We start from the raw sequence: 22623 nt of genomic DNA, 5'->3' as shown, positions 1-22623 counted from the left end.
GAAAGCCTCGGGGTCTTCGTTCTCCCCATTTATATACATATACAAAATACATGCGCATAAAGAGATCCACAAACCTTAAAACGAAGTGTACGACTAATTTCATGCTCCTACTTTTTTCTAATATACACTCTCGCCCCTTATTCTCGTTTATTTTTTATTCTGTAAACGCGTGTAAGAGGGTAGTTTTGGCCTCTTTCTCTCACTCGCTCTCCCACCGTATTCGTGCTCCTTCTTCCCTTCTTTCTCTACTTTCATATCGCTATTTTTTCCTCCTTTAAGCCCCGTTCTTCGTATACACAGATATACGAGCGCGTATCTTTCTCTCAGTGATTAGCCCAGGATCATATAATTTGGACCAGGGATCCGATGGTATACGATGTTACTTTTAATTAGAATTGTAATGCCCGTGTGGTTTATGAGCCGTGTGCTCCCCAGAGTTAGCCTAATGTGTGAGGAATTTTTTTCTATTTGCTGTTGCAGGCGTTTGTACATGCAGCAAATTCAATTAAATCGATCTCACTTCGAGCCTGATCCCCCGCGATTTTTATATTCTCATTAAAACTCTATAGCAGTGTGGAATTTTGTAACAGAGCCGCGTTTGTAATGATCGAGTCAAGCGAAGTTGGGAAAGAAATATTTTAAATCCTGGACGAATGCGGAGAGAATATTTTTGCTGATGCTCATCACTCATTGAAAAACGAAGTAACCACAAAATAGTGTTCGTCAATGATCAATTTGTCGGAATCCAAAATACTCCCTTCGAATTATACAAAAAAACATGTTTAAAGCAGACATTTTTTAACGCACGCAGAAAGGCGCGTTAATTTGATTGGAGCACGTGGGTACGTAAAACATCCGACATGTATGCACACCTATTAATTTTTTTCTTCTCACCGCGAGCATCGGACGCCCATTGCTATCGAGAGAGGCAGAGAGCGCATGGTCGTTTTTTTTAATTGGGTAAACCATTAACGCTGCTTACTTTAGAGCTACGCGATGGGAACCATACGAATAATTATTATATTATTATATTTATACGAGAGAATTGAGCTCCGGCGATTCTGCGTGTCGATGTAAAATAAAGTGTTACGAGAATAAGAAATTAGAGTGGGGGGAGAGAAGAACAAAAACATTTCATGCTAGACTGATAATAGAATCAAATAGAAGAGAATCTTCATCGCACACTTGATTATAATATATAAAGAAAAAATTGCAAGGTGCTTGCGTTATTAACGAACAGAATGTAACAATCAAGCCTCTTCGTTTTAGCATTTTATTTGATTAAATATATGTTCCCGGTGCAATAAAGATCGAGAGAACGCGTGGGTGGCCATGATAAGCATGTTTCGGTGCATGCCTCAACACATTCTGTTTCCACTAGTTGGGACTTTTGGTCTAAAAGTGCCGGGAGCAATGAATGGGGTGACTGTTGTTGTTGAGTTGTTTACGCCGAGAATCTACCTTCGATATAATTCACTAAATATATGTATGCGTATATAGTTGGTGGATGAGATCACAAAGCCGATATTGTGACAGCTGTGGCTTCTCGCACGTTGATTATAACGGAAATTCGCCAAGGGACAATCCCCCACACCGATAATTCTGTATATCTCATCACAGTAATAAATGACAAAAGCCACTAACTTACAAGGCAAAATGTTTCGAACTTTCTGAACTATTTTCGTTATGGAGACCCGAATCGTCCTGGGCGCCATTTCTGTTTCGTTGGGGAAGAAATCGGCGGAACAAAAACCATCTTCTTTACGTCTCTACTCCAAAACAATTCTGCTTCTAAAATCTTTACTCCGAAATTCATAACAACTCTACGTCTACTCACGAATAATCCACGATCTTCGATATCTCTACTCAAGATGAGATATTATTCCGAAATTATCACGAGTAGAGATATTAGGGTTTAACCAACACACCGGAGTAGATTTGTTAAGGAGGATCTACAGAGCGGAGTTGTCATCGAGAATGGCTGTGTGTACGAAGAGAAACAGATTCGTTTTGTATAGTGAGGAATTCATTATTTTTTAAGAATTTTCAAAGTATTTCAGCACCGATTACAATGAGCATAATATTTTTGAATTTTTACATTTTTCGTCACAGTAATTCTAAACAGCTTTATATGGATAGCTGTTTAGTCATGCACGTGAGAACTATATTTCGTTTTGTTTTCGAGTTTCATTCATTATGTCAGTCTAGCGCTTACTGATGAGTGGAAATATATTGTAAATCACATTTTGACCGTCAGCATAGTTAATTCTATGATAAGTACACGAACACGTGTGACATTTTACCATAAATATGTTTTTTTTTTTCAGGAGCATCCTTTATTGATCACAGTGACTAAAAACATTTTTTACTATGCTTATAGAGAAAAAGTGTAAGTACGTCCCCGAGATACTATATTCCTAGTACTTTCCTCTAGAATTTTCGGCCTCGTTTTCTCAGTTTATCGATAGAGTTGTTAATTAGGAGCTATGTACAACTATACTCGCCACAGCTCTGCACGATAACAACTCTGCTCTTTAAACATGTGTTTAGAGGAGAACTATTGTTGAATACATTTACTGAAAGTAAAATTGTTGACTTGCTGCAACATAATTCGAGTCTTATGAATGTACTCGATAACGTGTCGACTCTAAAGATTTTTATTTTATGCATGAATAGCGTCTTTACTCTTTAACATGTTTAGGCGGATAATACAGATTATTAATAACAAAAGAGGAGACATGTTGGGTTGTATTGATTTTGCAAATTTGAGTTGATGTTTGGAGCAGCGTTGTTTTTGAGTAGAGCCGTAAAAAGGACGGTTGTTATTCTGCCAAGGAAATCCAAAGGTTCTTTTTCGAGTACTTTTTGAAAACTCATTTCGTAGGAGTCGTGAACGACTCCTACGATGTTGCTCGTAACTTAAATATTCTGGTTTCCAAGTATTTTTATTTGAGGAAATTTAGTTTTTGTGACTCGGTCTGTGATAGCGAGGTTGGAGCTGACGAAATGCAGTTCGTAAGTCGTAAAAATGGACTTTTTTCGTTAAAGTTGTTACAGCGACGAAAGTTCTTTCGGTACGGTAAATCATTTTGAAGTCGAAAGTCCTATATATTTCATGTGTTTTTTTGTTTCTCCTGAAGAATTTTCTTGTCCTTCTAATATTTACACCGTCTCCTGTGAATATTCTTGGGAAGATGGGACGGAGAAAAAGATAGAGGATTCTCAGGATCGGCGAATGCAATTACACGACGTCATTGAAAAGTTAATTGATGCAAATGAGTTTCCAATACTGGAGGGCAAAAGCGAGACGAGTCGATGCGAGATTCTCTGGCTTGACGCGACGCAACACGTGTCGACTTGGCGAAAGAGAATGAGAGAGAGAAAGAGAAGCGTCGAGACGGAGACGGAGATGGAGAACAAAGTTGTCCACGTTGCAAAATTTTTCCCACAGGAGCCCAGTCCCACGTTTCTCTTTCTCTGTCTCTCCTTCATTACTGGGACCACAATATGTTTTTCTTCCTTTTCCATCCCAGGGGAAGAAAGTTTCTCTTGTTCTTCATCGTCGATTTATTTTGTTGTGGCCTCTCGTCCGTTCGTCAAGATGTCACCGTAATGAGAACGGTTGGGGGTTGTTCCAACCCCTCGACGCTGCATCGACTGAAGAACCGGAGAGAAAATACTCTCGTTGCGGGGCAAAACAACAGACGATTATGCTAAACGATTTTCCAAACTCAGCGAGTTCGAAAAAGCTCACGAACTCTTTCTCTTTCTCGTTTTTCTCCCTCTTGGGCCAGCATTGTGGAGCATTCAACCCTCGACGGACAACTTTTACGTCTCAACGAACACGAGAGATTTCTTTTTTTTCCAATGGAGAAATTTACATAGGAGAATATCATGCTTCGACTCCACAGAATGGACAAGCAAAATATCCATTAGCAAATGACCGTTGCTTTTTACAACTTTTCATATACTTTTATTAAATGTATGAGTTTTTTTTATCTTTCAAGCTATTTGTAACTCTTCGAACGATTATGTTTGCTTCCAATTACGTCCAACAGTAATTATATCGACTCAAGCCCACCACCGTGCTGTCCTCTTGAATAATCGGTGCGCAGAATAAAAAAAAAATTGGTTTCTCAAAATAAAAGGTTCGGCCGGCGAAAATATTGCGGACCATTTGACGCAGCGTTTGATAACTCTCCAACGGAATATTCCAACTTCGTTACTCTGTTTCTCAGACCGAATTGCCCCACAACACTAAATAGAATAATCCGAATATTTCTCAACAGAAAGACACACTTTGACTGCCTGTCGCAGAGACAAGCTCGGGTCTCCCTGCGGCGCTCCAGCTTGTGCGACGAAGATGCTTCTCCAGGGATGGGACCTGGACGATTTCCTCGTGCCCTGGCATCAAACCGGTAATCAAAGTGTCCAACCGAACGAGATAAATCGCAGCGCGTATGCAAGACGCGTCTCTATATTTCTCGTCACAGTGCGCGCACACACACTCACACGCACAATCACAAAAAGGATCGCTCCTTGGCCATGCGCGATCTTTACTACCTTTGGCCCTCGATTTTCGCTTTTTGCATCTCTCTCTCTCTCTCTCTCTCTCACTCTCTCACCACCGACCACCGCATAACGCGAATTACAAGAAAGAGAGAGAATAGGCAGGAGGATCATCAACAGCGAGTCCTTTTGATGGGAATCGTCGATCCCTCCGGGGTATCTACGTAACCTCTCGACGTAAATGTGTGTATGAATATATACACATCAGTGGATCAGGGGAGTCATTCTCATTCGCATGCCAGTTACGCGTCCACAGGTTTTTTCATGTTGAATCGATATGGACACGCGAGTCTGAATTACTAAACAACAAACTGTTCCGTTTCTAGCTGCGATTTTCACGTTAAAAAAGTCGTGCGGCCTCCAATTTTCATTTTCGAAGCTGAAAGAAAGGGTTTAGTTACGCTAATGCATTCGATTGAAATTTTCATCTTCTCGGGACGACTCGACGAGAGCGAGGAAACGATATATTTTGAGTGAAGAAAAGCAGTTTTTTTTTCAAGTTAGACCGAAGGAGGATTCGAAAAGGATTTTTGTCTTTTTGAACGAAAAACAGCATATAGGATGTGTGTTTGCATTTAGTTTATAGTTGAAATTACGTTCTTATCCTTTGCGAGAGCAGCAGGCGCCTTTACGAGAATGTTCTTTCGTTCTCGCGTGTTTCCCTTGATTGACGTTGAATTCCGCGCGTCTTGGGAGCAAAACGTTCCTGAATCCTCGCGGTGGCAAGAGACGCGCTTCGAGGACCGAGGACGATTACGCGAGCAAAGGCCTTTCTGATACCTTTTCATTTATAATAGTCAGCACTACATGTATATTCCGTGCGCACGCGGACGCTTTGTGCCACCAGCGAGTCTGAATGACAGGTGATTTTAAATCCCGGCATCAATCGATTTTCATCGAAAGTTGTACGAGCGTTTCGAAGGGCTCGAAGAATTATTTCGAAATGTTGAATTCTCAGACTCTGAAAGACTCGAAAATTTCTTAACATCCGAAGCAATTTTTTCGCCCCACTTGCCATCACGATATTCCGTATGAGCCAAACGTTTTTCGCAACTTTCAATTCTCATGATTTTCAAGAAAAATGCGCTCGGCCAATTTCTTCCCCGAATTTCCATGAGGCAGTAAAAAGTGCAGGGGAATAGCCAAAAAATGCTTTTCGTTTTTCCTCGTAAGCACGAAAACCATACCCGCGCGGTCACAGTAAGAAATATTGTAGAGGGATACGGGAGAGCACCGGAAAGATGTGCGTATATAGAGCGAGATGCCCGAGGCCGGGTCTCTCTCGTTTCGGTCCAATAATTACACACCTCGCGAATCTCTGGGCTAAGAAAGTGAACCGCACGTGTATAAATACATATGTATATAGGAATACACGTAGACGGGGGTTCACATACGCACCGAGGCGCGCACTCTGGTCATCTCTAGACCGACGGCAGACGAACAGAAATTTCGGAGTTTGATTTACAGCTGTCTTTTATCTCGCTCTCCTTCTCTTTCCTTCTCTTTCCCTCGTATTAAATAGTGTGTGGCGTTATACGATCATCCCGACGGCGCTTGACTGCCGAGAAAGCGCCATCGAGCGAGCCCGTTTTTTATTGTGTTTCTCCCCGGTCTAATGGAGGGTAAACGCCAGAGCGTTCATGAATTTGTATTAGAGGAATTGGCTCTCAGAAACGATTCGCCTCTCTCGTTTCTCGCGGTTTTGATGCTTTCGTTGTCTCGTATAACCGCACACGTATGGTATATATAGCATGTGTATTTATACAGACGGCTGAGAGTGGAAAGGGCGCCGGTGCGCAAGCGTGTAAATCTTCGGAGCTGTAACATTCGCCCTACCTCTAAAATCAGCAGCGATTACATCCTCGCTCTTAACAATGTTTAAATTCGTGGCGGCGCGATTGGGGGCGAGAACAGCGTTCGCCGAAAGTTCCTGAAAATCTTCAAAGCCAGGTCACGGAATCCTTTCTCCGCGCGGAGACGATACGAGTCAGCGCGGAAGAAGTATTATGAAGAATGAAGCAAAAAATCAGAGGAGCTAAAAAAACTGTACGAGTCACGGTGTGCTCGAGAATGGCCAATCTCCCAGGATTTTCTGACAGGTGCATAAATATTTAACAAATATTACAGTAATCGGGGAAGGCGGTATGGAAACCGGCTTATTAAATCAGCCACAATACAGGCCTTTTGCTCGTCGTTATATTTATATGTATTTATAAGTTTTTATATTTTTTTAAAGGCTTTTGCAATTATTATGTTTTCTTCCGCTTCGCCTGGAGGCATTTTTTTCCCTTCTTCACTCTCCTGCGGCTAGTTCTATATTTTTCAAGGATGAAATCCATCCCTTTTCACCTTCCGATACGCCGTTGAAACTTAATCGATACATCCTTTCCTCGCACACGTCAATTCCACACCAGAACGTCCGATGAAATCCGCAATTTTTATCGTTCTTCTCAGCGTTTCTACCCCCTCGACGTTGCGGAGCAATCCGAGGCAACTTCGAGATTAATTTTCGTGAGAAAACAACGCACATGGAGCGAGAGAAACGAAAATGTTAAGTGTACCCATCGGAAACACATAAGATTCCCCTCCGGCTCGAAGAATCGCTAATCTGTTTAAACAACGAAACATCCCTCACCGAGCCCTGCATACACAAGTATAAGAATGAACCCTCCTCACCGGAAGGGCGAAACAAGAGCGAGTCCCAGGGTGAATTTGGGTAAGCGAAAATCAATGAATTCTACACACTTCACTGACTACTGTGGCCAAAATAAACGCCAATGTCTGCTACATATTCTTCCAAGTTGAGGATACGATAGCTTCGAAACGATGCGCTTATGCCAGTGGAAATTTTGAAAAATTCGCTCAGTTTATCGTTCGAAAAAGTATAACAATTTGATTTGTCTCTATAAAAACTCATCGGCAGAGGTTTCGCTGCCAGAGACTTTCCAGGTCCTTCTCACATCGGCGCTGATTTATTTACTGAGCGAAAAAAGCCAGCTCACACTTTTGGAGTTTCGTGACAACGATTTGTAATCAAAATTCGAGTGAAATTTTCTATTTCGAATGCACTAGGATTGTGTGAAGTTTCCGTCTCAGTGTTCGCACTTCATCTAGTCAAAAAGTGAGCAAAAAGCCATTGAAAAATAGTTTTCTGTCCTAAGGAGCAGAGTGAACGAAACAATGGAAAAGAACTTTCCGATTTTTTCGCGTCAAGAAGCAGAACAATTTGGTTGTATCGTATATGCCATTTCACCTCTGCTGGTACACGTAACAAGTTTTCAACAGCATCGACCATACGAAGCAAGCGAAATTTGTCATGATCTTTCGCACTATAATGTACACAAATTTATTCATACTCCCTGCGGACGCCGAGCAGAGATTAACAGTTTCATTTCGTAAAAAATCGTGTAGAAAAGAAGTTAAAAATTCGTAAGATTTGCGACGACGACGGTGCGTCAAACCTACATTTGTGATTTCGCGTGGCGAGTTTGTCACGCTCGTGCCCTTCTCTTTTCACACTGAAATCACCGTGACGCGTGAATTATAAGTACTCTCGTGGTACACGAATATACGCATGGTGCGCACAGGTGACGAGTCCCACCGAGGGAGATTTATCCGCAGACGAATTCGTCATACTCGGAGACATTTAGCCACAAACTGGCGTTTAGCCACAAACCAAAAAATCTGCCATCAAATCGATTTTTTTCGTGGTATTCACAACTTCGAGTCTCGAGGAAAAAGTTACTGTTTTGTGATCCTCAAAAGTACGCTACAGACTTGAAAAATTATCGCGAAGCTACAATCTGATGGACAATGCGCTGCTTTCAGTCAAAATTTCAAAGCAACGAAATGGATTCGAAACGTAGAAAAACGCTGCACTAAAAACGAATTTTTTAATCGCTATCAATAAAGTTTCGTTTCGATACGAAAAACTTCGTTATACAGTCTTCGAAAATTTTGCTACGAGAAACAAAAAATTTTGTTCTCCAAAAGAATATTAAAGCATTTCAACAGAAAGTCGTTTTCGGTGTAAAACTATAATAGAAAGAAAATAGTTTGTACGCAGTCGAGATATAACCCGGGCGTATTTAATTTCGTTATTTTCGAAAATTTATTATACTCATGAGCGTAAAATAAATTGTATGTAATATTGACGTGTGTTGAGTATTCAACGCTAATTGAATAGCCGCGTGCAGACAGAAGAATTTATCCTGAAAAGAAAAATTTATGTATTTGGTAGAAAGGAGAGAAAGAATGGGAGAGAGAGAGAAAGAGAGAAAGAGAGAGAGAGAGAGAGAGAGAAACTGCATGGAGTAAGGAAGGCGACTTTATCGCCTTGAAATATCGAAAATCTTTGGCGGTCTCAAAGGAAAAGAGCGTATATGTACGGAAGGAGAAAGAAAAGAGATAAAGAAAGGGACAGAGAAAGCCCTGGGGCTCGCCTACTGCAATTTTTGCGGTATGTGAAATGCAAAGTGCACTGCCGCCGAGTGTATTGCACATATACACGGACATTGAGTTGTAAAATGGTGTGTACTCACACAGATGCGCGCAGCACCGAACTAAATATAGGTATGTATACATAATCCGAGAACATGTTTCTATGAGACGATTGCTGACGAACAGAAAGTCAAAAGTGCGACGAATGCCGTTCGCTTGGGCCGATCACTTACGTCCTTTTATTTGCAAGCTCATAATATTCATATAAGCCAGAGAACTGCGTGAGGGATTGAGGGAAGTGGAATTGGGAGGGTCTGGGGGCAGAACTCTCGGCCGTAAGAACGGAAAGAAAGAGAGAAAGAACGAGCAAAGGAAAAGAATATGGCGAAGCAAGACATGGTAGGATTGAAATGTACCTCGTGGAAATTTCGTAGAAACTTCCAGCAATTTCTTCCTCAAAATCCAGCAATTTCTTCCTCAATGTAATCTTCATAGTTTTTTTTCAAAATACTCTTCCCAAAAGACATTGGCGAGATTGCAGTTTCGTGAAAATGAATAAAAAATTTACGAAAAAAACAGTATTTTTGACGGATTTTATTGGCGAACGATAGAATTTCAAAAATGATTTTCACTTCGTACAAAAACAGTAATAAAGAGAAACATTTTCACATGGTAAACCATCGTCACAAGAGTCAGAATCGATTCGAAAAACCGAACCGCTGAAATGATTTGCTACGAATTTTTTTCGCTTCTCCATATCTCGAAGTATCTTTCCTCAACGACTGAACAGTCGTGAGAATTTCGAACATAGAAGCACAGGCGCCATATGGCAAAAGAATTTTCAAAGTTTTCACGGTGCGCTTCGAGTGTTTCATTGATAATTAGACAAAGCAAGCTGTTCATAATAAGCCTGAGGGCTGCGCTGGAATTCGAAGGGAAGAAGCAGCTCCCATTATACGCTCCATGAGTGGAAATACATTGATAATATCCGTGTCGACGATGGCATAAGGTCAACGCGATCGGAGCTCTGTCTTCTCTCGTCTATACTCGAGCGATGGTAGATTATCGATTTCTTGAGCTGCTGCTGGGAAAATCTGGAAGCTAATTCAATCTGTGTAATATATATGCTTTGATAATGGAAATAATGAGAGTAACAAAAAGCTTGAAAGATGTTGTAGTGCAGACAGGAACAAAGCCATTATGTGTGCGTGCATGTGAAAGTTCCTCGTCTGGTCCTGCTCCTCTCTCTACACAGAAACATGTACGGTAAGCCCGTGTAGTCATACGGAGGATATACATATTATAAATAGCGTGATACACATGCACCATCGATACTTGAATGTGTTTCGCGTAAGTCCGCGAAGTATGTTTGGTTCTCACGGAAGAAATTTTTCCGTAAAGTTCCCGATTAAACGTTTGACCACATCCGTTCGATCGCTACACATAAAAGCCGAGTACATATATGTGTAACGCGCTTGCTCACTCCCCACAACTACCGATGTTAATGCATTCTTGCGTGTAACTCGGTCCCCTTATCCTTCTTACTCTCTTTTTCCTCCTTTCCGTCTCGTTACACGATCCTGACGATCCACTGGCCAGAATAAGTCAGAAAATCAAGAAAAAAAAGACGAATCAGAGCGACCTGAGGGAAGGAGATGGGAGTACGGGGGGGGGGGGGGGATCATTCGATTTGCGGAGGCGCCCACATTCATGGCCACCGGTTCACAGCATCCGCGCGTACGTTGCGCGTATAGCTCTGACGTGGATTCTCATTCAGGCGCCATCGTGTGTACACTGCAAGTGAAAAATTTTCGTCTCTGAGCGCGGGAGAGGGAAATCGATAGTTCTGGGTTTAGGCTCTTGGTTTTGAGATAAATATTTCATTTTGTTTTGACTCATCCTACGCAGGCAAGGAATGATTTTTCCGAAAAAAAACACTGTCTTTGGTTTTTTTTATTCAACTTCCGTTTTCGACGAGAAGGGAGTTTGATAAATCACTCGAAAGACGATGAACGGTGGGACACATGTGAGCTCTTTAAATGCGGTTGAAGTTTCTTTCGAATTCAAAATGGCTGATTGAATATGGCGGCCTGCAACCGGAAATAAACCTGCTGTGGAAACTAGTTTTGACGCTAGTAGCTCGCAAAATTCTTACCCAACATGTGGAAAATTTGAATCGAAATTAATTTTGATACTCAATTCATAACGCGATACCGTCACACCACCAGCCGTGCGACATTTACGCTGTTCGTGCGATCCATCGGGTCCATGCGTCCGGCTTTAGGAGGAGGAACTTCTGAACTAACGGAAATTGAGACAAAATTCAGTAGAAAAAGGTTTGCACGTGAATCTCGAATCAAAATACTCGTCGAACTAAAAACATTTCTGTTGCTAGTACGGATCAATCATCGTAATATTTTTCGCGTTCACACTGGCTTTTGAAAACGGAATAAAGGCGATTCGTAGAACGCGAATTTAGTAGAAAAAAATCTGGTTGGCATCAGTTTCAAGCTGATTGCACCGTCGTCGAAAAAGTGCATCAGGTACGAAAAATCTATTGGACATACGTATACGTACCGTGAGGCAAAACGAGAATAACTTTGTTAGTCTTCTAGCAATGAGAAGAGTGTTTTTTGAAAGCTCACTTATTGGCTGTATTTGCCTCTCGAAACACAGTATATTATTCAATTACAGTATATTTTCAGCGTACCTCCGTGTCCGGGTGAAAATCGTTCTCCCCGTCACGTCCAGTGAAATTCAGGTCTTGATATAACCAGCACACCCGAGGATGAATGTAACACTCGCTTTTTTCCGGTACCTGAATTTTCCTGTTTCATGATAAATATCGGCACTGTGTAGGCGAGTTCGGAGCCGATAAAAGCTCGAGGAGCATGTGACGAGGGAGGGCTCTCAGTTCGCATTTTTTTACAAACGCGTAAATTTTCACAAATTGATAGGTCAAGTCAAGAGTCACGGAGAAAAAGGGAAGGAAAAATGTTGATACAAGGATCAGGTGCGTTTCGAAGGGCACTGGAATAATTGAGAAATTCCTGTGGCTTGTGAATTCGCACTTGACACAGTTAAAGACAAAAGAGGAAGCGTTCGATGAAATACTTTCTCAATATATTTAATCGCACGAATTGCTGGCAGCTAGTTAAAAAAATTGAGGATAGCAGAAGCACGTTTTACTTAGAATTCGCGATGGGCATATTGCGGCCAGAAAAAATTCTTGGATACAAATACAAAAATGCCTCTTAATGTTTCAATTTCGAGTAAGATTCGAAAGGATGATTACAGAATGGTGAAAGATTACAGGAATTATTGTTTTCAATGTTGCCAATGTGCCCGGAGGATCGCGGGTGGTCGCCGGGTTGGCAATTTTTTTCCATCAGCACCTGCCATTTATATATATCGTACGTACAACATGAAAATACGAAGGTTTAAGTACCGAGTTTCATCATATTTTTAGTGGAGCTTGGCCAATAATCAGAGATCATGCACTCGGGTATTGTTATAGAGAAAACTATCACGCTCGATCCCGATTGACCCTTGGCGAGTCGCTCCCCCTCCCTGCAACGAGGTCTCGCGCCGAACATATCGCCGGACAAGCTCTCCTCAGAACGATTCGAGTTGAGAAATAAATAAAAGGATAAAAATGAGAATGATCCCGTTCCGGGGCATGAGTCCTCGTTGGTCTTACCCTCTGTCCCCCGAGGGCGAAGCCACAGAATCGATCCTTCTAGTTCCTTCGTGATAGATCGACCACGACGAATTGTGGAATTCGAAAAAACTCTCATCTGCCAAAGCGAAGAAAACGACAGAGAGGGAGGAAAAGGGAGGGGAGGAGAGAAGAAAAGAGCGATGACCATTATATACACGGTAATGGAATAACCACAGGAACGACCGCGGTAATTGTAAGAATTAACTAATAACACATCAGCGAAGTAGGGGTCGTGCGAACCCGGCATCTAACTCTACAACCTGTCATTCTTCGATCCTTCCTATCTCGCTCTATCCCACAACAATATTCTCCTATTTGTACCTGTGGTCGTGTTTCTAGCATGAGTGTGTTCGTGTCTCTCTTCCTATCTGCATCTGTCTCTCGATTTATATCTATATACTGAGAAAAGAACTGAGAGGAGGATCTATCAATTACTCCTTCGCCTGTAAGTGGATCCCCGAGAGATTTCTCTCACGGGACAATAGAATTGAGTGCTCTACGCTCTCGAGAATTCTCATGTACGTGTACATATACTCAAATTAGTAACACTCTATCAATATCAGAGCAACAATATCGTTCGCACACGAGTGCCAATAAAGTCAACGAATTTGCATGTCCAATTAGTCCAATTAAACAAATTACACACCTCCTGTACACCGGGGCAGAATCGACGGAGGTGAAACACCGCGGATTAAGCAGCCACGCGTCGCTTCCTTCCTTTCCATTCTTCAAATTGAATGAGCGAAGAGAAGTGATTAGTTTGCAAAATTTTGGTATTTATTGCCGAATCAAATGTTTTTCGAGGTGCTCCACGCTGTTCGGATTTCATTTTCGAGCAGGATGAGTCGTGGATTTTTGAACGAGATTTTTACAACAAAACGCCTTCGAAAGAATATGGTTGACGCGCAAAAGTCGTTTACGAGAGTCGTCGCGTTGCGCTATTTTTTTTTTGCAATTTCTTTCTCTCTCGAGCCTTGCTCACGAGTATTTTTCACCCCTCCAAACCTATTTCACGGATATGTCATTTAATTTCTACAATAACGTTTTTGTTTGGGTCGAAAAAAGGGATGAAACATTTTGCGCTGTCGCGTTCCGTGTGCTCCGTGTGTAAATAGCATCCGTACTATCTGTCTTTATAGAGCGAAGTCCTCCTGATGGTATTGTACGTCGAACGGTACGGGCGAGCAGGGCGACACCGAGGGATGGACAATGCAAGAGCGTACTGCGGGGGCAGTTCGGAGGACAGACTAACCGGGAGATGGATTGACCAACAGAGAAAGATAAAGGGTGAGAGGGAGAAAGAGGGAGCGAGAGGGGGAGGGAGAGAAAGAGAGATTCAGAACGGTCAGAGCCCTGGTTGGCGGATGGCATTGTTCCGCTCGTTCGGGTGGACCGAGTCCTGTCGCGGCTAAATGCCGTGAAATTGTCATCCTACAGTCACAAAGGGAATTCACTCTCGCAGCCGGTGAAATATAAACGTGTTTTTCCACAGCCATTTTCCAGCCCGATTGTTATTTGGGCCGAATATAGTTTCGGCAAAACATTCCACTGCACTCTCCCCTTAATTAAAGTCTCTATACATATGCATGCATCCATATATGGAATTAAAACACATCCCTGGAATAGGCTGAAACGTTTTCCCACCTACCCCCGAACATGCTATTCCCGATGGCATACGACACATTCTGCTCTGCTTAAGGAAGTTCATCCGGTACTAAAAACAAGTCGAAACAAAAAACACTGACATAATCGATACGGTAAGATTTCAATGCTCAATCTCCGAAGTTTTACCTCCTACTCTAAAACAAATTGATTTTTCCTAAGCCTCGTAAGTATTTAGGTACTTTTCCAGCAATTACGAAAGTTTTTGTTCGTGAACTTTGTGGCTTTGAACCTCTCTGCCATTGCTTATAAATTCCATAAAAATTGACGTAGAAACCACACAAATATGCACAAGGAATCATGTCGAAATCGGAAATCAGTTTTTATCAGATTCCCCTGAACGAGGGGTAAAGTTTTGACAGATTTTGTTGATATCGATAATTGAACTTAAATTCTTTTATCAACATCCCTTTATTTTATTACCAAAGCGGTTGCAAAGTTTTTCGAATGATTCAACGAAAATATTGTGACGATTCGATCTGGTTGAACATTCACGCGGATTTGTAATAACAGAAGAATGCAGATCCGTTTCCGTTTCATTGATATTGATTGAGCGATATTTTCCTTGCACGATGCTTTTTTTGTCTTCCCCCGTTACCTCATCGGTTAGGGATTCGAGAGGCTCCGCTAAGAGTTCCCCAAGGTCCGTTCAGGCCACTCAACTCCCCGAGGGGTTATCCTCGACGACTCATCGCGGAAAATCTGGCGCACGGGTTTCCAACCCCCTGGATTTTTCCAAGTAGTATATTTTCCGTGACCTCGATATCGCGGCCCGTACGCACAATATTTTCTCGTGTTATACATCGACGAGCCCTTCGTATTCGAAAATAATGCACTTGTGTGGATAACTGCACGGTTCTCAAGCGAGATTATCTCCGGGGAGCTCGAGTGGGACGAGAGGAAAAAAGTGCTGGCGTTGCGAATAAAATGGTGGGATATGGAACCGAAATATGCCTATAAACAAAAGCATAAAACTCACGTTTTTGCCTCCGAAAAATCGGAGCGTTCCAGAGTCCTTGAATCTTGTAAAATTCTCAGAGAATAAGTAAAAGAAAAATTGATCGTAAAGAAGTGCAAATGCGAAATCTAACAGGCTAAATCGTCCAAGCGAATTTCTCCGTTTCACTATTCCCAAAATGAGTATTTTCTTTGATGAAAAGTTCTCCGACGACTATATGTAGCGTTGGTGATTCGGAGTGAAAAATGATGAAGAAAGAGAGGCGTCGACGATATCGGTCTTGTATCCAAGTCAGGGCCGATGAAAAGTCGAGGGGCAATTAAACGAGGAGTTAACAAGCCACGAGTAGCTCTATCGTTTCCTCTCGATCTATACCGCAAAAGTGAGTAACTGCCAACAGCGTAATAAGCCAGACAAATATACACACGGAATATACGGTGAGGTCGACGTCGTAGAATATAAGTACACGCATAGGTAACGAGAATTCGCATTCGCAACGCGTAAGTGCGCTCGCCGATACGCAATGTTGCATCGAAACGAGACTCGAGGCTCGCCATCTTTTTCTCTTCTTCTCATTGCCCAAGAAAATGTGCGGTTTATATACGTGCGCGAAATACACTCATAAATAATTAAACCGACAATTAGATCTCGCTTTCGATTCGCATTAATTAATTGAGGAGTGTCTCAAGGCCACCGGAAGGGTAAGGTCTCGGGAGGCTCTCGAGCGAGGCTGAAGAACAAAAGAAAGGAGAGCCGAGTAATGCTTTTTTCTTCTTTCCCTTTGTCGAAAAAGAGGATCCTCGCCTCTCTCTCTCTCTCCCTCTCTCCCCCAATATGCAACGCAAAAGGTCAAAGCTTCTTCCGTCGAAATTCGGCAAAACGCTGTGCTGCGCAACTAAAGGGAAGAAAAAATATCAGACAAAAGCGTTATACGCAACGACCGATCGTCAGTCTGCGCCGAGAAGTGAAAATCGACGTGAAACGATCACCGTGTATTGGTACCAAAAGAAGCAAAAGACTGAAACGAGGAAGACGCCGAGCAGCTGTCGAAAGATTAAGATAACCCTGAAGTTGAGGTGAGCACGTCGGGGTGTGGGTAGCCTGTGGATTTAAGGTGATTAAAGGCACCTGATATCGAGGAATTATTATACAATATATTTTCTATGTGGCGAAACCTTACGCAGACGAATTGAATGAATTTCAATGCTATTTTTAATATTAATACGATTTCGATGTCTTCGGTTAAATTTGCGAGCTTTTGGGACAAAATCGTGCTTCGGCCTGCTCCCGCGTCCGGGGCAATCGAATCAGAAGGTTCGAAATTACGATTCACACAACAAATCCCACATTCGTGAAGCTCAACCGAAAAAAACAACCAGAATTCGTCGCGAGCAACATTTCTACTTCGCATGATTCAAAATCCACCATAAATCTTCGCACCACTCCCATTTCCCCAGCTCTTTCTCCAGTTGAACGACAATTTGTTCGAATAAGAAAAATAAACTTGACTAAAAAGTCTAATGAGAGCCGGAGTGAGAAAAAAGGAGAAAGTGGTACGAGGAGGAGGCCCGGGAGAGTAGAAAATTAATCGCGGACCCCCGCGACGCGAGGGAGATCCGTAAGAGAAAACACGATCACCAGATGACTCTGTCACGAGTCGATATGCCTTTCGTTTCCACCAGGATTTACCTCCAAACATATCTTTCTGCTTTTAACGTTGCTCGCCGTGAATATGTGCTTGTAAGGACATGTAGACACTCTCACGGGATCTTGGTCGAGTCGAGAGGTCAGTTTGCCTCGCGAGAGAGTTCCTCATACCCCGATCTTCACCTAGGCCAGATCAGGGGGGAAAAATGGTGGTTGGTATATGTTTTGCCCGTGTGTATACGGAGCCCTGGGATGAGCGCATCTCTTACTGCGTCGTATCGAGCTGTACGAAGGTAAAAGTGAGCTCGAGTGAACTCTTGGCTATGGAAGAGAAAGAGAGAGAGAGCGAGGGAGGGAGGGAAGCTGAAGAAGAGAAAAGACAGAGAGGGATTCGAGAGAAGCAGCGGGAATTGGTAAACTCCGAGCGCGGCGAGAGAACGCCCGATCAGATGATCCCCTGCATCTCCTCTCTCGCGAACTTCGTGACTTTAGTATTTGCTCAGTGCGATCTCCACGCTTTCGAGAAACTCCATCATATTTTTGTACTTTAATATCTATGTGTGGAGACCCAATGGCATGCGAGGAGGCGCAATCCGTCTGTATGACCGAGCAGAGCGAGCCTGATTGTGGCATTCCGAGGACCAGGAAGACACGAATGTATGAGAACTCACGAATTTTCCGCTCAGATCTCATGTCGATGTACTTTCTTCCCTGGCACTTGACCTGATTGTATTAGAATATGCGGTAACGAAATACAGCCCACAATCGAAATTCTTTTTACAATCGGTCTTAAATATGCGCCTGTTAATGGACAAATTTATAAGACATATAAGAAAGTACTAAATGAAAAAAATTGGATTTTTACTCGTATTGTTATTACTCATAATTATTGTAACTGATGTTCGTAACCACTCGTAATTATTGTGCCATAAAAATACGCTGAATTATCTCCTATAACCTGCAAATTTTTTCACTATGATGATAATCATCGTGACGATATTGGCAATAATAATAACACTGGAAAAAAATTTGAAAGCAGCGCATATAGAAAAGGATAATGGAAGTGTCGTAATCCTTGCTCGGGTGACGGCCAAGAGATAATCGTGGAATTCGAATTTTCCCGAGTCTCTCGACGGCTTTATTATTTTCACATGAGTAAGAACTAATTCTGCCGAAGAATTGCTTCGCGACCACTGTCTTTCTTCCGTTCTTCGTCTTTCTTGTAGTACAACCAGAAAAAATAAACGAGCAAAGTGCTTACGGGAGAGAGACAGAGGGAGCGAGAGTCTAATAAGCGGTTTGCCAGGTCGAAGAGGTGCCGCGGCGTTATCTCGTAATGTTTGCTCGAAGACGAACCAAGAGAAGAAGAAGAAGTTGTGGGAGAAGGAGGGGACGATGAGAGAGGACATAAGATGCTGCAAGCTTTGGATGCATCGGAGGAAAAGACTCAAACCTCTCACCCCCCTCCCCCCCCCCCCCCCCCCCTCGCCCCTCTATCTGTCTTTCGCTTTGAGAGAGAAATAAACACACTGCAAATATCGCAGGCGCAAGGAACGCGGACGTATTGCCAGTGCCCAGAATCTTCGAGTGTCTGTACACACTCGATAGCATCTACATAATAACAAAGTCAGTCTCTGTAAAATCATAAAAAATAGGACAAACACATTTCCACTTGCGAGTACTCTCTCGAAACTCTAGCCGACTGGGGACGAATCGAAAGCCCACGAGAGAGACACTTCGATCTTGGCAAGACTGTTAAGAGCACTCCAAAACTGGATTTTGAGAAATGACAAGAAAAGCATTGTTTTCAGACCCGAGGAAACATCTCGTTCGAGAATGTTTGAAGATCCTGCGAGTAGAGAAACAATAAAAAAAATCGAATGCGACGAGCTCAAAAAGTGATGGAGTTTTGAGCAATTTTCGGATACCGAAATTCGAGTCCTGGAAATAGTTTCAAGGCTTTTTGAAACTGAATTCATCAATCGTCGGCGGGATCCAATTGACGAGACTGTACTAGAGATTTTCTTACGTTTAACACACACACACACACGAATACATGTGAGATATAACTTGTGGATATTGGCGTCCGCGTAAATGGGAATGTATCGAAGGAATAGCCTGAGGGATTCCTGTGCCAATCACTTCTCAGCAGGTCGGAGAGTTATATACCCCGTATATATGGAATCCCGTGTATCGTCTGCACCTCCGATATACACGAGAGACTCGAACTCTGTTTATAACTGCTCTCGGTCTTCGGCTTGCCTCAAAGTTTTCATACGATCTTCATCATCCCAACGATTTTTATTGTCTCGCTCGTACACACACACACACACACACACGAGAGAATGAAAACGCTGGCATTTTTGTTGTACGAAGAAAAGAGCAACGAGATGGATAATAACGAAATGATTGTTGGCGGATTTCGTATCCAGCTTGTGGATGAGAAACGGAAAATACACCGAATCCATGTGGCGCCGAATGACTTGACTCGGCAGGTGAAACTGGCGGAAATCTGAAGACGTCTTTGTGACCTCGCAACGTTCGCCCTTTCGCGAAAACGTTGCGAGGACTCCGCGAGGGGTTGAAATTTCGATTCGACAGAACTGTCGAGAGGATCTAATGAGCTGAGAAGAGTCCTCGTTGACAAAACGGATTAGTTTAAGATGCTCAGGACTCGGAGAGCAGCGAGATGAAGGACGAGCACGAAGAAAGGATAAGACGATGTCGAGCGGGGGATGAAGACGGAGTTGTGCGAAACGACGACCGAGAATTAATGCGGCCAAAGGATGAACGCGAGTCGCCGGACGTCCAATTTAATGTGCTTGGCTTTGTCGAACACGAGAAATAAAAGGGGATTCGAATTTCAGAGAATTACCTTTCACTGCATCTTAATTATTCGAGTGATTTTATAAACCGCGGTCTTTCGCTTCCGAAAAAGGAACGCAACCGCCGAGTTTTCGTGGCATGGAATCCCTGACTTTGCATGTTGTTTCAAACGTCGAATTCAGCTGGAAAAGTTGTACCAGTTTTTTTCCGATTGAAAATATTATTCCTCAAAAGAAATAACAGATTTTTCAGTCGTTCGTAAACAGTGAAAAAAGGATAATGCGAAACTGATCGATTCGTGAAACGAACGACGAAAATTCTACAACGTTTCATTGCTAACTTTGGAAGCGGCTATTCTACGGGGAAAATAATGCCACGTGGAACGGAAGGATACCCTTAATATCTCACAGTTAAAAACATCTGGAAGTGAAGGAACTTTACGATACGGTTAGGTCTCGTAAAAAGCGTTCTCCTCGCTTTTATTTTGAGCTTTATCTTTGATATTTTTCTTATAGATTCTCCGGTCCTGGGATGCCTACACGCGAAAGAACAGGAGAGAGAGTGAGACAGTGGTGGGTTCGATTCGCGGGGACGCGAGCAGTCCGATCATCTTTTGGCTTTTTCCTCTCAGTCTCCCGAGAATCGGGAGAGAAAGAGAAAGAGAGAAGGAAAGTTGACGAGTTCGGTGAACGCGAGGCGACGGTCCGACGTCAAGTTCGATTAATTTTCCGGCCATTATTTTTTACGACTCCTTATCGCGAGCATCCTCGCGCGTTTCTCGATGCTCCGAGTTCCGTCCCTTCGCCCCTAGAAATCTCGTGCCTACTTCGAATTTGACTTAAGGCTTGTCGAAGCGAAAGAAAATATGATGTCTCCATGGGGCATTTTGCACGACCCCAAATGATTTTTGACCCACGTCGATTTTTCGGTGTCATTAATTCTGAAAAACCGGCCAAATTTGTTAGCACCGCAGCCTGTAAACTGTAATTTTATGGGCCCATTTTACCGTTTTCCTTTCCATCCTTTTCCCAGAGCCTCCGACCATTTCCAGGGGCCTCGGTGGATTCTATTTCACGCAGAACGTCCCATATCACACGAATAAACTTTTGACTCGAAAATTTTCGATGTGACGCACCTTCCGAAGTTCTGCCTCGCGATTATCGCCCATCGTACCTCTTCGACCTTTGGCGGCGACCGCTTTACATAAATGTCGCTACGGATGCCTCGAGGTCCTAAAGATGTCCTGGAGATAAGCCAGCCAAATCCACAACCCCGAAAGCTTTTTCTTCCTTCTTTATCACCGAGAACCGAGAGAAACGCCTTTGCCGGAGAACATCCTTAAGAGACTCCGAACCTAAGGGATGAATCGTAGGAACATTTGGAGCTCAGCACTTTCGGATCCGACGAAATTTATATCGAACTGCCAAATGGAAGTACCTTAACTTCTCGCTTTCCTTTATCCTTCATAGAAAAAGGAACCTCGACATTGTTCGTTGAACAATGCTGAGTTCGAATAACTTCGAACGATCGTTATTTATCGTTCAATCACTCAAGTTTTAACAAAACATGCCTCCTTCCGAGATTAATTCGAAATTTTCGTTCGCTGCTTTATTTCACACTTGTGGCTCTTTAAAAACAAATTCCATTATTTTCCATCGACCTTTCAGAGGACCAGCTGTCATTGTGACACTCAGAATCAGCCAAACAAGTCGTCTCATAATTAAAACTTGACTGAACTCTTCCACGAGACGCCAATTGAGTGCAGCGTTATAGCAATAAACGTATCAGAACTGTGGAAAAGCGGTAGCAAAAGTGAAATTTTACGATATGGATCGAAGCCCCCGTATCAACGAACTTAATATGGAAGGAGCTTATTTGAACCACGAAAAGATCGTCAATGAACTATTTTTTCCACGTTATATCCAACCCTCGAAACTGCCCTTGCTGCCGCGGAAATTCGCGAACTCTCTCCCTCTCTCTTTAGCAATGTTTCACCAAGTGCTCACAGGGAGGAGCTCACAGCCGGCCTTCTCGCTGGGCGGAGCCTCGGGGAACCACAAAACACTAGCTGCGAGACAGAGAAAGCAACCGCGGTTCCCCTCACACAGAAAACTAGCTACTATTAATTATTTATATTGCGAGCGTTGCACGCAGTGGTTCAATCGACGAGCCACGATATCTCAACGCCCAAACCCACTCTTATAAATATACAAACGTTCTATATACTCGCCTTGTGTATTAGTTTTCTTAAATAAAAGTTCAGACCGTTTGCTCACCGATTTGAAACCTTCCGGAGAGAGCAAAACTGAAAGTGTTGCAAGCCATGTCTGAGAACGGTTCTTATGACGTTGGCTATTGGACAACTGGGACAAAATATCAGCCGTGAAATGTGCCTGTAAAACGAGCTTTGAAGACTCGTGAACGATTGATATCGTCGAATTTGAGTAAAAAAATATTGTCATTTCGAATTCATCAATTTTTTTAAATTTTGTGGCGGTTCACCTTCGAAAAATTAGACGGAAAAATTGGATTTTTGTACTGATTGGACGTTTATTATCATTGGATAAGTTTTGAGTCAGTAGAAATTTCGTAAATCGAACGATGCGATTTACGTGCGATTCTTTTAGTAAAAGATCGACGCGAATAAACGAGTACGCACGTAAAGCTGCAGGGGCACATGCGAAAAAGTATAAAAGAGGTGAAATCGGTGAGATCGGTGTGCCGTTCGATCGGACCAATCCCATTGAGAGCCGCAATCGATTCAGCCGGATTATTATGATTGGATTTCTTGGGCAAGTCG

Source organism: Venturia canescens, chromosome 2 (genome assembly GCF_019457755.1).
Source record: "Venturia canescens isolate UGA chromosome 2, ASM1945775v1, whole genome shotgun sequence".
NCBI lineage: Eukaryota > Metazoa > Arthropoda > Insecta > Hymenoptera > Ichneumonidae > Venturia > Venturia canescens.
Note: the sequence above shows the minus strand (reverse complement) of the source record.